Here is a 12,585-nt window from a genome sequence, read left to right on the forward strand (position 1 = left end):
TGTTATATGCAATATTCTAGAATCTTGTATATAAGAGTTTACTGGTGGTGGCCGCAGCTTCTAAGGGACAAACCTAGTGACAGGTTCCCTGGACAACCTTTTACTATTTGTAGAAATTCCTCTCTGTTCTCGGTATTGTTTTGTTCCTTCTTTTAATCCTCCGTGTTACCATGCAGATAATACTGTACGTCCCAAATAAATAAGTTTATTCTCCCACAATATTTGCTGAAAGCTGAAACTCGGTAACAATTAAAAAAAATAAAAAGAATGGAATATGTTGTTTTCTGTGAACAATCTCTAACTTTTTGGCAGCGATATTTTTATTTCCATATAATTATATGTTGTCTCTTCTCTTATCCTTTCTAGGAGATATTCCAAGATGTAATCGCTGAACAATTGACAAAGGCAACGAGCCAAAATTATTTTGTTGGTCCTTAAGATTTACAGGCTAAAAATAACCCTGCATTTAGCAGAAAAAGAATTTGGCACATGACTAACATATTCTTAAGAGAAAAGAAATGACCAAGTAACAATATTTAAAAACATTTTTTGTATAATCGGGATTCACTGTGATACATATTGCAGCTTGTGGCTGCTCTATTAATGAGAATGGAGCGGGCTACCCCATTCAGACACATGTAACTGATTTATAGCTGCAGAAATTTCTACAACAAATCTACCACGCAAATTTACCATGAGAGCTGATGTACAATGAAGAAGCAAGCTTATTAAAATGGTATTTGTAATTTATTTATGATCAATTATATCGTTCATGTTTAGACCGGACTTTTTAATGTGGACATAAACATTTCCAACATTATACATATGTTAATTTGGATTAATTTATCTACTAAAGGTTCAATGCGTCCTCGGAGAGCCACCATTGACCACAAGAACTTGATCATATCAATGGATCTTCAAAGAATCTAATCTTGTATACTGACAACCAGTAAAGAACAGGTGGATTCTTTAGACTTTTTGGTCTATCTAGTGGCAGATGGACTGAGGATCAGTGAATCCACTTCTTTGTTGAGAAATGCAACTGAATCTGAAATATCTATGCAAGGTCTACACCACTGTCAGTAAACATGTATGATATTCCCCCCTGTGGAAGTGAAGCAAGGAGGGAAGAGCTCACCATGTTTGAAGAATGGCTGTGTGTTTGGGATCATTGTCTTGCTGAAATGTCCACCCTCATCTCCATCATCCTGGTAGATGCAGCATAGTTTTTTTAAGGAATGAGTGTATTTGTCCATTCATCCTTCTTTCATTTATATGAAGTTTGCCAGTGCCGTACGCTGAAAAATACTCCCCCACCTCCAAACTTCACTGTTAGAATGGTGTTTTTGGAATGATATGTAGTGCCTTTTGACCTCAAAATATGTTGTATATTATGTCTTCCAAAAACTTCAATTTTGGTGTCATCTGACTAGACTATATGCTTCCAGTGTTTCACAGGTTTATCTAAATGTTGCTGAGCAAACTTTAAACATGCTTGAACATACTTTTAAGTCTTGCATCCTGAGGGTACATACAGGTCATGGAGGTTGAGTGCCTTAAATATTGTTTTCTTTTAAACAATTGTAACTGCTGATTCCTTGTCTTTCTGTAGCTTCCCATAGGTGTTCCTCAACTCTTGGACAACTCTTCTGATAATTCTTTTCCTCTGTCTGAAATCTTGCGATGAGCACCTGGTCATGGATGGTTTATGGTGAATAATGATATTTCCCCTTCTGGATTATGACCCCAACAGTGCCCTCTGGAATGTTCAATAGTGTAGAAATTCTTCTGAAACCAATGCCATCAGTATGTTTTGAAATAATATGGTTGCAAAGGTCTTGACAAGTTCACTGGTTTTACCCATCATGAGATGTTTCTTGTGTGTCACTTTGGTAATGAGCAACTTTTTTATAGGCCATCAGTTGAACCAGCTGATATTATTTTTCACTAAGTGGCAGGATTACTTTTTTATTACTGTTAAATTGCAGCTAGTGTTATGACTATCCATGGCTTTTTGCACCTCTCTTTCTTCATGTGTTCAATACTTTTGCCATTTCTCATTTTTACAAATAACTTTATTTATGGACATTTACGGCTTGATTTGCATGATCTTTCTGTTAATAGCCCTATGCACATTTTATAAATGAGTAAATCTGGTGCATTTTACTGTGAATAAAGTAGTAAACTCTCCATGTTAATAAGTGATGCGACCAGATACTACTGTTGTCTATATAGCATCCTAGCTCTGTCATGAAATTTTGAGAATAAGATCTTGTGATTCTACAAATATTATTCACAGACATAATATACAATTTCCATGAACATGTACTAAAGACAATGAAATAACCCTTATAAGAAATCGCATTTTCGTAAAAAGTGCTGTTACCAAATACATAGATGTGTATGATAGATAAAATACATGAATCCTGGGATAGAATGAACCAGAGGTTAAATTAGTAAAATATCTAATGGCACCCTAGGTTCCTATTTTCCTTATTGTTTGAGAGGTAACAATACATTTGGAATTACCCAATCTTAACCTTAAATCCTTACTGATATATGTGTGTGTGTGTGTGTGTGTGTGTGTGTGTGTGTGTGTGTGTGTGTGTGTGTGTGTGTGTGTAATATAAATATGAATACAATATAGGATTAGAATAGAATAAAATTCATTTTTGTATAATGTGTAAAGGACCCAGCAAGGTAGGTGTTAATAGTTGTAAAAGCCATTCTATTGATTGGCTTGTAGAAGCACGTGATGGCTGAAAACCTGCCTGTGCTGTGTGCGAGCTGTGAGCATAGGAATCTGTAAGAAGAATGCAGAATTCAGCCAGCAGGAATCCTTAGGACGAGCCGCCTTGCAGGTAAGGAAGGATGCTCCAGTCCTCCGACTGTCTCTGCAGGTAAATAATTCATGATGGAAAACATGCAGAAGTATTAGTAGGATATTTGATATTAATACATGTAAGGATAAATATTAATGGTTTGGATATTTAGTTGGTTGAGTTATTTACTGTGTGTTGCATACAAAGGCATAGAATCCGAGATGCAGAGAGAAATGACTGTGCACATGTATGTAAGACAGCCTGCAGTACTGAAGGCTTTGTACATCGCCTTCACCGGCTGATGCTTTCTCTACGGCTGTTAGAGCCTCTAAAGAGTTCTCCATCACAAAACATTAACAAACAAGCATGTCATCTAAATTTGTGAGCAGCAGCCCCTCCATTATCAGCACCGGCGGCACCCCTGCTGCTATTTGTACTTAGTGGATGAGGGAGAATCATCAGTTGGCAATTCGCTGCCTCTAATTCCACTAACACAATGGGATATTGGTTTCAAATGAGACGTGTGTCATAGAAAATTGGAGAAGATGTAGAGGGATTTTTTTATTTTTCCTACTGTCATAACAGATTTTGTACTATGGAATAAATCAGATTTCTATATGATCTGGAGAACTGAAATTACAATTCCTATATATCTGCCTATGAAATGATTGCCCGCCTACGGGCCTTGAAATTATGGATAAATGGAATTTTGAAAAAGGGCAAGAATTTACAAGTGATTAATTAAAAAAAGGTCCATCCGTATCAAAGCCCTCTACTATCATTAGGGGATGAGCAATAAAGGAGGCGGCACTCATTCATAAGAATATGGTCATTGTAACCTTGTTGGCAACAAAGGTTGCACATCAACAATGCATTTACAATATTTTGGAGGTTAGAGAATAAACCCATTTTTTCAGGTAAAATTCGACTTTCTAGTTGTTCGCCACACCTTAGCTTTATTATTAAAAAGAATGACTGTAGAAAAAGACATGAATCGCACATCCAAAAACCATACTTTGATCTAATGTCGCTAGGCAAAAATTTATATACCTGAACATGAGGCTCTTGGTTTAACATTCTGATCAGACTGTATAAAGCCCACTGCCACATCACTGCGAACCTCTGAGTGGGTCCCTAACTTATTTTAAGCCTTAAAGGTGCGGCACTGCACGCCAACCACCACCATACAGACAGTGCACTAGCGGGGCAGGTGACCTGGTGCCTCACAACACCATGCTGCAAGGCTGAGACCCCATGGCTCCAGGCCACACTACCCCACCAACACAAAACCACCACAGCAATGGCCGCCACAGAGCACCAGCACCTTCCACAAGCCCTAGTGTGTGAACTGAGAGCAAAAAGGCAGAACCCCCTCCTTGTAGTCTCCTGCTAATTAAAAATGCCTGTGCCAAATGGGAGGAGTGCTTGTCCAAGTAAAAAAACAGAGGTGGACAGACAATGCAATATAAAGCCCACTGCCACTGCCACGCAGGGGGAGGGCTGGGCCGGGAGGCAGGGAGGCAATTGCCCCCCCGGCTGCCCTCCCAGCTATTGTAGAGGGTGGCCACTTGCTGCATAATGTCATTATACCACACATGGCCAAGCACAGTGAATTGCGCGCAGCTGTGTCTCTGTACTGTGATGTGGCCGGGCACACTGACACATTACAGGAGCAGACAGTGCTGACCGGCCGCATAGTACAGGAGACCTGGTTGCGCGCAGCTCACAATGCGTGGCCATGTGTGTTATAATGGCGTCATGCAGCGTGCGCTGCCTCCATCCAGCCGAGGAGCATCAGACAAGAGTTGCAGCTACATCCCAGTGGCTAGGAGCTGCCTGGGTAGTGGGCGTGACCGGCTTTGTAAGTGGGTGTGGCCATGTTTCCTTCCATCCACTATAATCATGCAGGCTTCACAACCCCCTCTCCCTCTGCATCCTCCTTGCACCCCCCATCTGGAGGTCTTACCTCAGACTCCAGCTTCTATTATAAAGAACTCCAGGACACCAGGAGTTGTTTTCTGTTATTACCTGTGTTGCTGAGGCCCCGCCCTTTCTGATCACATCGGCGTGACGTCACCACAGGTCATCCGTTAGCCTACAGGGATTTACCATCAAACAAGTCTCTGGCCGCAAGGGAAAGAAAAGAATAAGTGTTCCCCAATCATCAAAAGTAAAAAGCCCCACAGTATGTGTCTGTGTGTCTGAGTGTATAGGATTGTGTCTGTCTATGTGTATTTGTATGTGAATGTTTTCAAATATGTATACGGGTCTATGTGACTATGTCTGTGTATGTGTCTGTGTATACGGCTGTACGCAGGTGTCTGTAGGTGTGTACGGCTGTACACAGATGTCTGTAGGTGTATACGGCTGTATGCAGGTGTCTGTAGGTGTATACAGCTGTACGCTGTGTCTGTAGATGTATACGGCTGTACATAGGTGTCTGTAGGTGTATACAGCTGTATGCAGGTGTCTGTAGGTGTATACAGCTGTACGCAGGTGTCTGTAGGTGTATATATCTGTATGCAGGTGTCTGTAGGTGTATATGGCTGTACGCTGTGTGTTGGTGTAAATGGCTGTATGCTGTGTGTAGGTGTATACGGCTGTAACGTGTGTGTACGTTTATGCAGTGTCAGTGTACATGTCTGTATATGTGTACACATCTCTGTATTGTATGTTTATAGTCCGTGTTTCTGGTGTTGGTTATGTTGGTAAGATGCCTGTATGGAAGGCTGCGTGCCCACCATCAGGGTTCACAGCATTTTGGACTGAGAGTGTTTCCGCTGCATTGTACAGTATAAGCACAGTGAATGGGATTTCAAGAAATCCAATGCCCACTGTATGTGTAAAGTCCATAGCGAAAACTGACCTGTGGTGCGGCTTCCCGAGCCCTGGCATGTCAATTTATTGCTTTGTAGCCTCAAGTGTCTCTACAGAGAGAACAGAAGAGAGAGAGACCACAGCAGCCCGAACCCTGACTGTGGGCACAGACTGCCATGGTCCCTGTGGAGAGCACTCGCGGCCCAGCAGGAGATGACCATGGGCACGTACCCTTAGGGTGTATTGTGTATGTGTAAAACGTATATTTAGGGCACAACACTTAATCTATAAGGGTGAGTGCCCCCCATCAGGCGTCCTCACAGTCTGGACACAGCGTACTTTCTCTGGTGGAGACGCTAGTCTCCTGGGCGGCAGATGGCGCTGTCCATTCACACGATCAGAGAGACTGTCAGCGGATTTTCGCTGTATTCTCTGCTCAGAGCACTAGCATTGCTGTTAGAATAAATTGACCTGCTGAGGATAGGAAAGCAGTGCCACGGGTCAGTTTATGGAGCATCTAAAAGAGCCCAGGAGGTCAGAGATTTCTATAAATCCATCCACTGTGCTTGTACTGTACAATGCAGCATTTTGGACTCAGTGAAAACACTCTGTGTCCAAGACCCTGCTGACACTGATCGTGGGCACGGGCCCTGTTAGGGAATTTTATTTGTCTTTCCATGTTTATGAAAAGCAAAGTGAAATTACACCCTGTACTGTGACGTAGCTATATTACCACCTTGTGGCCTCCTTCACATGTCTTTATATCTGGTACGTGTTGTATCCGCTTTTTTCACGGTTACCATGTGTACCCATTATAATCTATGGTGCTGCATGCATTTCTGTGTGTTTACACAGACCGTGTGTGATCCCTACAGAGACCTCTTTTTTTTCCCAGCAGCTCACGTGACAAGGGCCAATAGAAGTCTATGGGGCCGTGAAAAACACACACAGTACACAGATGGCATCAGTGTATAGTCCATGTGCCAGCCGCGTTCCGTACAAGTTTAAGATTGAAAATATAGGATAAGCTTTGTAATTGCTGCATATGTAGTTAGCTGGGTTATGGTACTGTATCCATGTAGTAAGTGTGGTTTTGCTCCTATATCAATACAGTAAGCTCAGTTATGGTACCATATTTAAGCAGTAAGCTTAGTTCTGGTACTATGTCTGTGCAGTAAGCTTGTTCTGTTCCCATAGCTATGTAGGAGGCTTGGTGTCCTACTGCTGTTTCTATGTAGTAGACTGAGTATATACGATTTTGTTCCTGTATGGGTACAGCAAGCTAAGTTCTGCTCCTGTATCTTTGTAGTAAGCTCGGTTCTGCTCTAGTATCTCTGTAGTAAGCTCGGTTCTGCTCTCATATCTCTGTAGTAGGCTCGGTTCTGATCTTGTATCTCTGTAGTAAGCTTGGTTCTGCTCCCTTTTCTCTGTAGTAGGCTCAGTTCTGTTCCCATATCTCTGTAGTAAGCTCGATTCTGCTGCCATATCTCTATAGTAAGCTCAGTTCTACTCCCATATCTCTGTAGTAAGCTCGGTTCTGCTCCCATATCTCTGTAGTAAGCTCGGTTCTGCTCCCATATCTCTGTAGTAAGCTCGGTTCTGCTCTCTTATCTCTGTAGTAGGCTCAGTTCTGCTCCCTTATCTCTGTAGTAAGCTCAGTTCTGCTCCCATATCTCCAGTAAGCTTGGTTCTGCATCCTTATCTCTGTAATAAGCTCGGTTCTGCACCCTTATCTCTGTAGTAAGCTTGGTTCTGCTTCCTTATCTCTGTAGTTGACTCAGTTCTGCTTCATTATCTCTGTAGTAACCTTGGTTCTGCTTCTTTATCTTTGTAGTAGGCTCGGTTCTGTTCCCATATCTCTGTAGTAAGCTCGGTTCTGCTTCCTTATCACTGTAGTAAGCTCGGTTCTGCTCCCTTATCTCTGTAGTAAGCTCGATTATGCTTCCTTATCTCTGTAGTAAGCTCAGTTCTGCTCCCATATCTCTGTAGTAAGCTCGATTCTGCTTCCCTATCTCTGTAGTAAGCTCAGTTCTGCTCCCATATCTCTGTAGTAAGCTTGGTTCTGTTCCCATATCTCTGTAGTAAGTTTGGTTCTGCGCCCTTATCTCTATAGTAAGCTCGATTCTGCTTCCCTATCTCTGTAGTAAGCTCAGTTCTGCTCCCACATCTCTAGTAAGCTCGGTTCTGCACCCTTATCTCTATAGTAAGCTCAGTTTTGCACCCATAAGTCTGTAGTAAGCTTGGTTCTGTTCCCATATCTCTGTAGTAAGCTCGGTTCTGCGCCCTTATCTCTGTAGTAAGCTCGGTTCTGCTCCTTTATCTCTGTAGTAGGCTCAGTTCTGCTCCCTTATCTCTGTAGTAACCTTGGTTCCGATTCTTTATCTTTGTAGTAGGCTCAGTTCTGTTCCCATATCTCTGAAGTAAGCTCGGTTCTGCTCCCTTATCTCTGTAGTAAGCTCGATTCTGCTTCCCTATCTCTGTAGTAAGCTCAGTTCTGCACCCATATCTCTGTAGTAAGCTTGGTTCTGTTCCCATATTTCTGTAGTAAGCTCGGTTCTGCGCCCTTATCTCTGTAGTAAGCTCAGTTCTGCTCCTTTATCTCTGTAGTAAGTTCAGTTCTCCACCCATATCTCTGTAGTAAGCTTGGTTCTGCTCCCATATCTCTGTAGTACGCTCGGTTCTGCTCCCTTATCTCTGTAGCAGGCTCAGTTCTGCTCCCTTATCTCTGTAGTAACCTTGGTTCTGCTTCTTTATCTTTGTAGTAGGCTCAGTTCTGTTCCCATATCTCTGCAGTAAGCTTGGTTCTGCTTCCTTATCTCTGTAAAAAGCTTGGTTCTGCTCCCTTATCTCTGTAGTAAGCTTGATTCTGCTTCCTTATCTCTGTAGTAAGCTCAGTTCTGCTCCCATATCTATAGTAGTAAGCTCGGTTCTGCTCCCATTTCTCTGTAGTAAGCTCGATTCTGCTCCCTTATCTCTGTAGTAAGCTCGATTCTGCTTCCCTATCTCTGTAGTAAGCTCAGTTCTGCTCCCATATCTCTAGTAAGCTCGGTTCTGCACCCTTACCTCTGTAGTAAGGTTAGTTCTGCACCCTTATCTCTGTAGTAAGGTTGGTTCTGTTCCCATATCTTTGTAGTAAGCTTGGTTCTTTTCCCATATCTCTGTAGTAAACTCACTTCTGCACCCATATCTCTGTAGTAAGCTCGGGTCTGCTCCCATATCTCTGTAGTAAGCTCGGTTCTGCTCCCTTATCTCTATAGTAGGCTCAGTTCTGCTCCCTTATCTCTGTAGTAACCTTGGTTCTTCTCCCTTATCTCTGTAGTAAGCTCAGTTCTGCACCCATATCTCTGTAGTAAGCTCAGGTCTGCTCCCATATCTCTGTAGTAAGCTCTGTTCTGCACCCTTATCTCTGTAGTAGGCTCGGTTCTGCTCCCTTATCTCTGTAGTAAGCTCCGTTGTTCCCCCTTATCTCTCTAGTAAGCTCGGTTCTGTTCCCTTATCTCTGTAGTAAGCTCAGTTCTGCACCCTTATGTCTGTAGTAAGCTCGGTTCTGCTCCCTTATCTCTGTAGTAGGCTCAGTTCTGCTCCCTTATCTCTGTAGTAAGCTCGGTTCTGCTTCCTTATCTCTGTAGTAAGCTTGGTTCTGCTCCCTTATCTCTGTAGTCAGCTCGATTCTGCTTCCTTGTCTCTGTAGTAAGCTCAGTTGTGCTCCCATATCTCTAGTAAGCTTGGTTCTGCACCATTATCTCTGTAGTAAGGTTGGTTCTGCACCCTTATCTCCGTAGTAAGGTTGGTTCTGTTCCCATATCTTTGTAGTAGCTTGGTTCTATTCCCATATCTCTGTAGTAAGATCGGTTCTGCGCCTTCTGCTCCCTTATCTCTGTAGTAAGCTCAGTTCTGCACCCATATCTCTGTAGTAAGCTCGGGTCTTCTCCCATGTCTCTGTAGTAAGCTCGGTTCTACACCCTTATCTCTTTAGTAGGCTCAGTTCTGCTCCCTTATCTCAGTAGTAACCTTGGTTCTTCTCCCTTATCTCTGTAGTAAGCTCGATTCTGCTTCCTTATCTCTGTAGTAAGCTCAGTACTGCACCCTTATCTGTGTAGTAAGCTCGGTTCTGCTCCCTTATCCCTGTAGTAAGCTCAGTTCTGCACCCTTATCTCTGTAGTAAGCTCGGTTCTGCTCCTTTATCTCTGTAGTAAGTTCAGTTCTCCACCCATAGCTCTGTAGTAAGCTTGGTTCTGCTCCCATATCTCTGTAGTAAGCTTGGTTCTGCACCCTTATCTTTGTAGTAGGCTAGGTTCTGCGCCCTTATCTCTGTAGTAACCTTGGTTCTGCTTCTTTATCTTTGTAATAGGCTCGGTTCTGTTCCCATATCTCTGTAGTAAGCTCAGTTCTGCTCCCATATCTCTAGTAAGCTTGGTTCTGCACCCATATCTCTGTAGTAAGCTCGGTTCTGTTTTCATATCTCTGTAGTAAGCTCGGTTCTGCTCCCTTATCTCTGTAGTAAGCTCGATTCTGCTTCCCTATCTCTGTAGAAGGCTCAGTTCTGCTCCCACATCTCTAGTAAGCTCGGTTCTGCACCCTTATCTCTATAGTAAGCTCAGTTCTCCACCCATATCTCTGTAGTAAGCTCGATTCTGCTTCCCTATCTCTGTAGTAAGCTCAGTTCTGCTCCCATATCTCTGTAGTAAGCTTGGTTCTGTTCCCATATTTCTGTAGTAAGTTTGGTTCTGCGCCCTTATCTCTATAGTAAGCTCGATTCTGCTTCCCTATCTCTGTAGTAAGCTCAGTTCTGCTCCCACATCTCTAGTAAGCTCGGTTCTGCACCCTTATCTCTATAGTAAGCTCAGTTCTGCACCCATATGTCTGTAGTAAGCTTGGTTCTGTTCCCATATCTCTGTAGTAAGCTCGGTTCTGCGCCCTTATCTCTGTAGTAAGCTCGGTTCTGCTCCTTTATCTCTGTAGTAAGTTCAGATCTCCACCCAGATCTCTGTAGTAAGCTCGGTTCTGCTGCCTTATCTCTGTAGTAGGCTCAGTTCTGCTCCCTTATCTCTGTAGTAACCTTGGTTCTGATTCTTTATCTTTGTAGTAGGCTCAGTTCTGTTCCCATATCTCTGTAGTAAGCTCGGTTCTGCTCCCTTATCTCTGTAGTAAGCTCGATTCTGCTTCCCTATCTCTGTAGTAAGCTCAGTTCTGCACCCATATCTCTGTAGTAAGCTTGGTTCTGTTCCCATATCTCTGTAGTAAGCTCGATTCTGCTCCCTTATCTCTGTAGTAAGCTCGGTTCTGCTCCTTTATCTCTGTAGTAAGTTCTGTTCTCCACCCATATCTCTGTAGTAAGCTTGGTTCTGCTCCCATATCTCTGTAGTAAGCTCGGTTCTGCTCCCTTATCTCTGTAGCAGGCTCAGTTCTGCTCCCTTATCTCTGTAGTAACCTTGGTTCTGCTTCTTTATCTTTGTAGTAGGCTCAGTTCTGTTCCCATATCTCTGCAGTAAGCTTGGTTCTGCTTCCTTATCTCTGTAAAAAGCTTGGTTCTGCTCCCTTATCTCTGTAGTAAGCTTGATTCTGCTTCCTTATCTCTGTAGTAAGCTCAGTTCTGCTCCCATATCTATAGTAGTAAGCTCGGTTCTGCTCCCATTTCTCTGTAGTAAGCTCGATTCTGCTCCCTTATCTCTGTAGTAAGCTCGATTCTGCTTCCCTATCTCCGTAGTAAGCTCAGTTCTGCTCCCATATCTCTAGTAAGCTCGGTTCTGCACCCTTATCTCTGTAGTAAGGTTAGTTCTGCACCCTTATCTCTGTAGTAAGGTTGGTTCTGTTCCCATATCTTTGTAGTAAGCTTGGTTCTATTCCCATATCTCTGTAGTAAGATCGGTTCTGCGCCTTCTGCTCCCTTATCTCTGTAGTAAACTCACTTCTGCACCCATATCTCTGTAGTAAGCTCGGTTCTGCTCCCTTATCTCTATAGTAGGCTCAGTTCTGCTCCCTTATCTCTGTAGTAACCTTGGTTCTTCTCCCTTATCTCTGTAGTAAGCTCAGTTCTGCACCCATATCTCTGTAGTAAGCTCGGGTCTGCTCCCATATCTCTGTAGTAAGCTCTGTTCTGCACCCTTATCTCTGTAGTAGGCTCGGTTCTGGTCCCTTATCTCTGTAGTAAGCTCAGTTGTTCCCCCTTATCTCTCTAGTAAGCTCGGTTCTGTTCCCTTATCTCTGTAGTAAGCTCAGTTCTGCACCCTTATGTCTGTAGTAAGCTTGGTTCTGCTCCCTTATCTCTGTAGTAGGCTCAGTTCTGCTCCCTTATCTCTGTAGTAAGCTCGGTTCTGCTCCCTTATCTCTGTAGTCAGCTCGATTCTGCTTCCTTGTCTCTGTAGTAAGCTCAGTTGTGCTTCCATATCTCTAGTAAGCTTAGTTCTGCACCATTATCTCTGTAGTAAGGTTGGTTCTGCACCCTTATCTCCGTAGTAAGGTTGGTTCTGTTCCCATATCTTTGTAGTAAGCTTGGTTCTATTCCCATATCTCTGTAGTAAGATCGGTTCTGCGCCTTCTGCTCCCTTATCTCTGTAGTAAGCTCAGTTCTGCACCCATATCTCTGTAGTAAGCTTGGGTCTTCTCCCATGTCTCTGTAGTAAGCTCGGTTCTACACCCTTATCTCTGTAGTAGGCTCCGTTCTGCTCCCTTATCTCAGTAGTAACCTTGGTTCTTCTCCCTTATCTCTGTAGTAAGCTCGATTCTGCTCCCTTATCTCTGTAGTAAGCTCAGTACTGCACCCTTATCTGTGTAGTAAGCTCGGTTCTGCTCCCTTTTCCCTGTAGTAAGCTCAGTTCTGCACCCTTATCTCTGTAGTAAGCTCGGTTCTGCTCCTTTATCTCTGTAGTAAGTTCAGTTCTCCACCCATAGCTCTGTAGTAAGCTTGGTTCTGCTCCCATATCTCTGTAGTAAGCTTGGTTCTGCA

The sequence above is a fragment of the Anomaloglossus baeobatrachus genome, chromosome 4 (assembly GCF_048569485.1).
Source record: "Anomaloglossus baeobatrachus isolate aAnoBae1 chromosome 4, aAnoBae1.hap1, whole genome shotgun sequence".
Lineage (NCBI taxonomy): Eukaryota > Metazoa > Chordata > Amphibia > Anura > Aromobatidae > Anomaloglossus > Anomaloglossus baeobatrachus.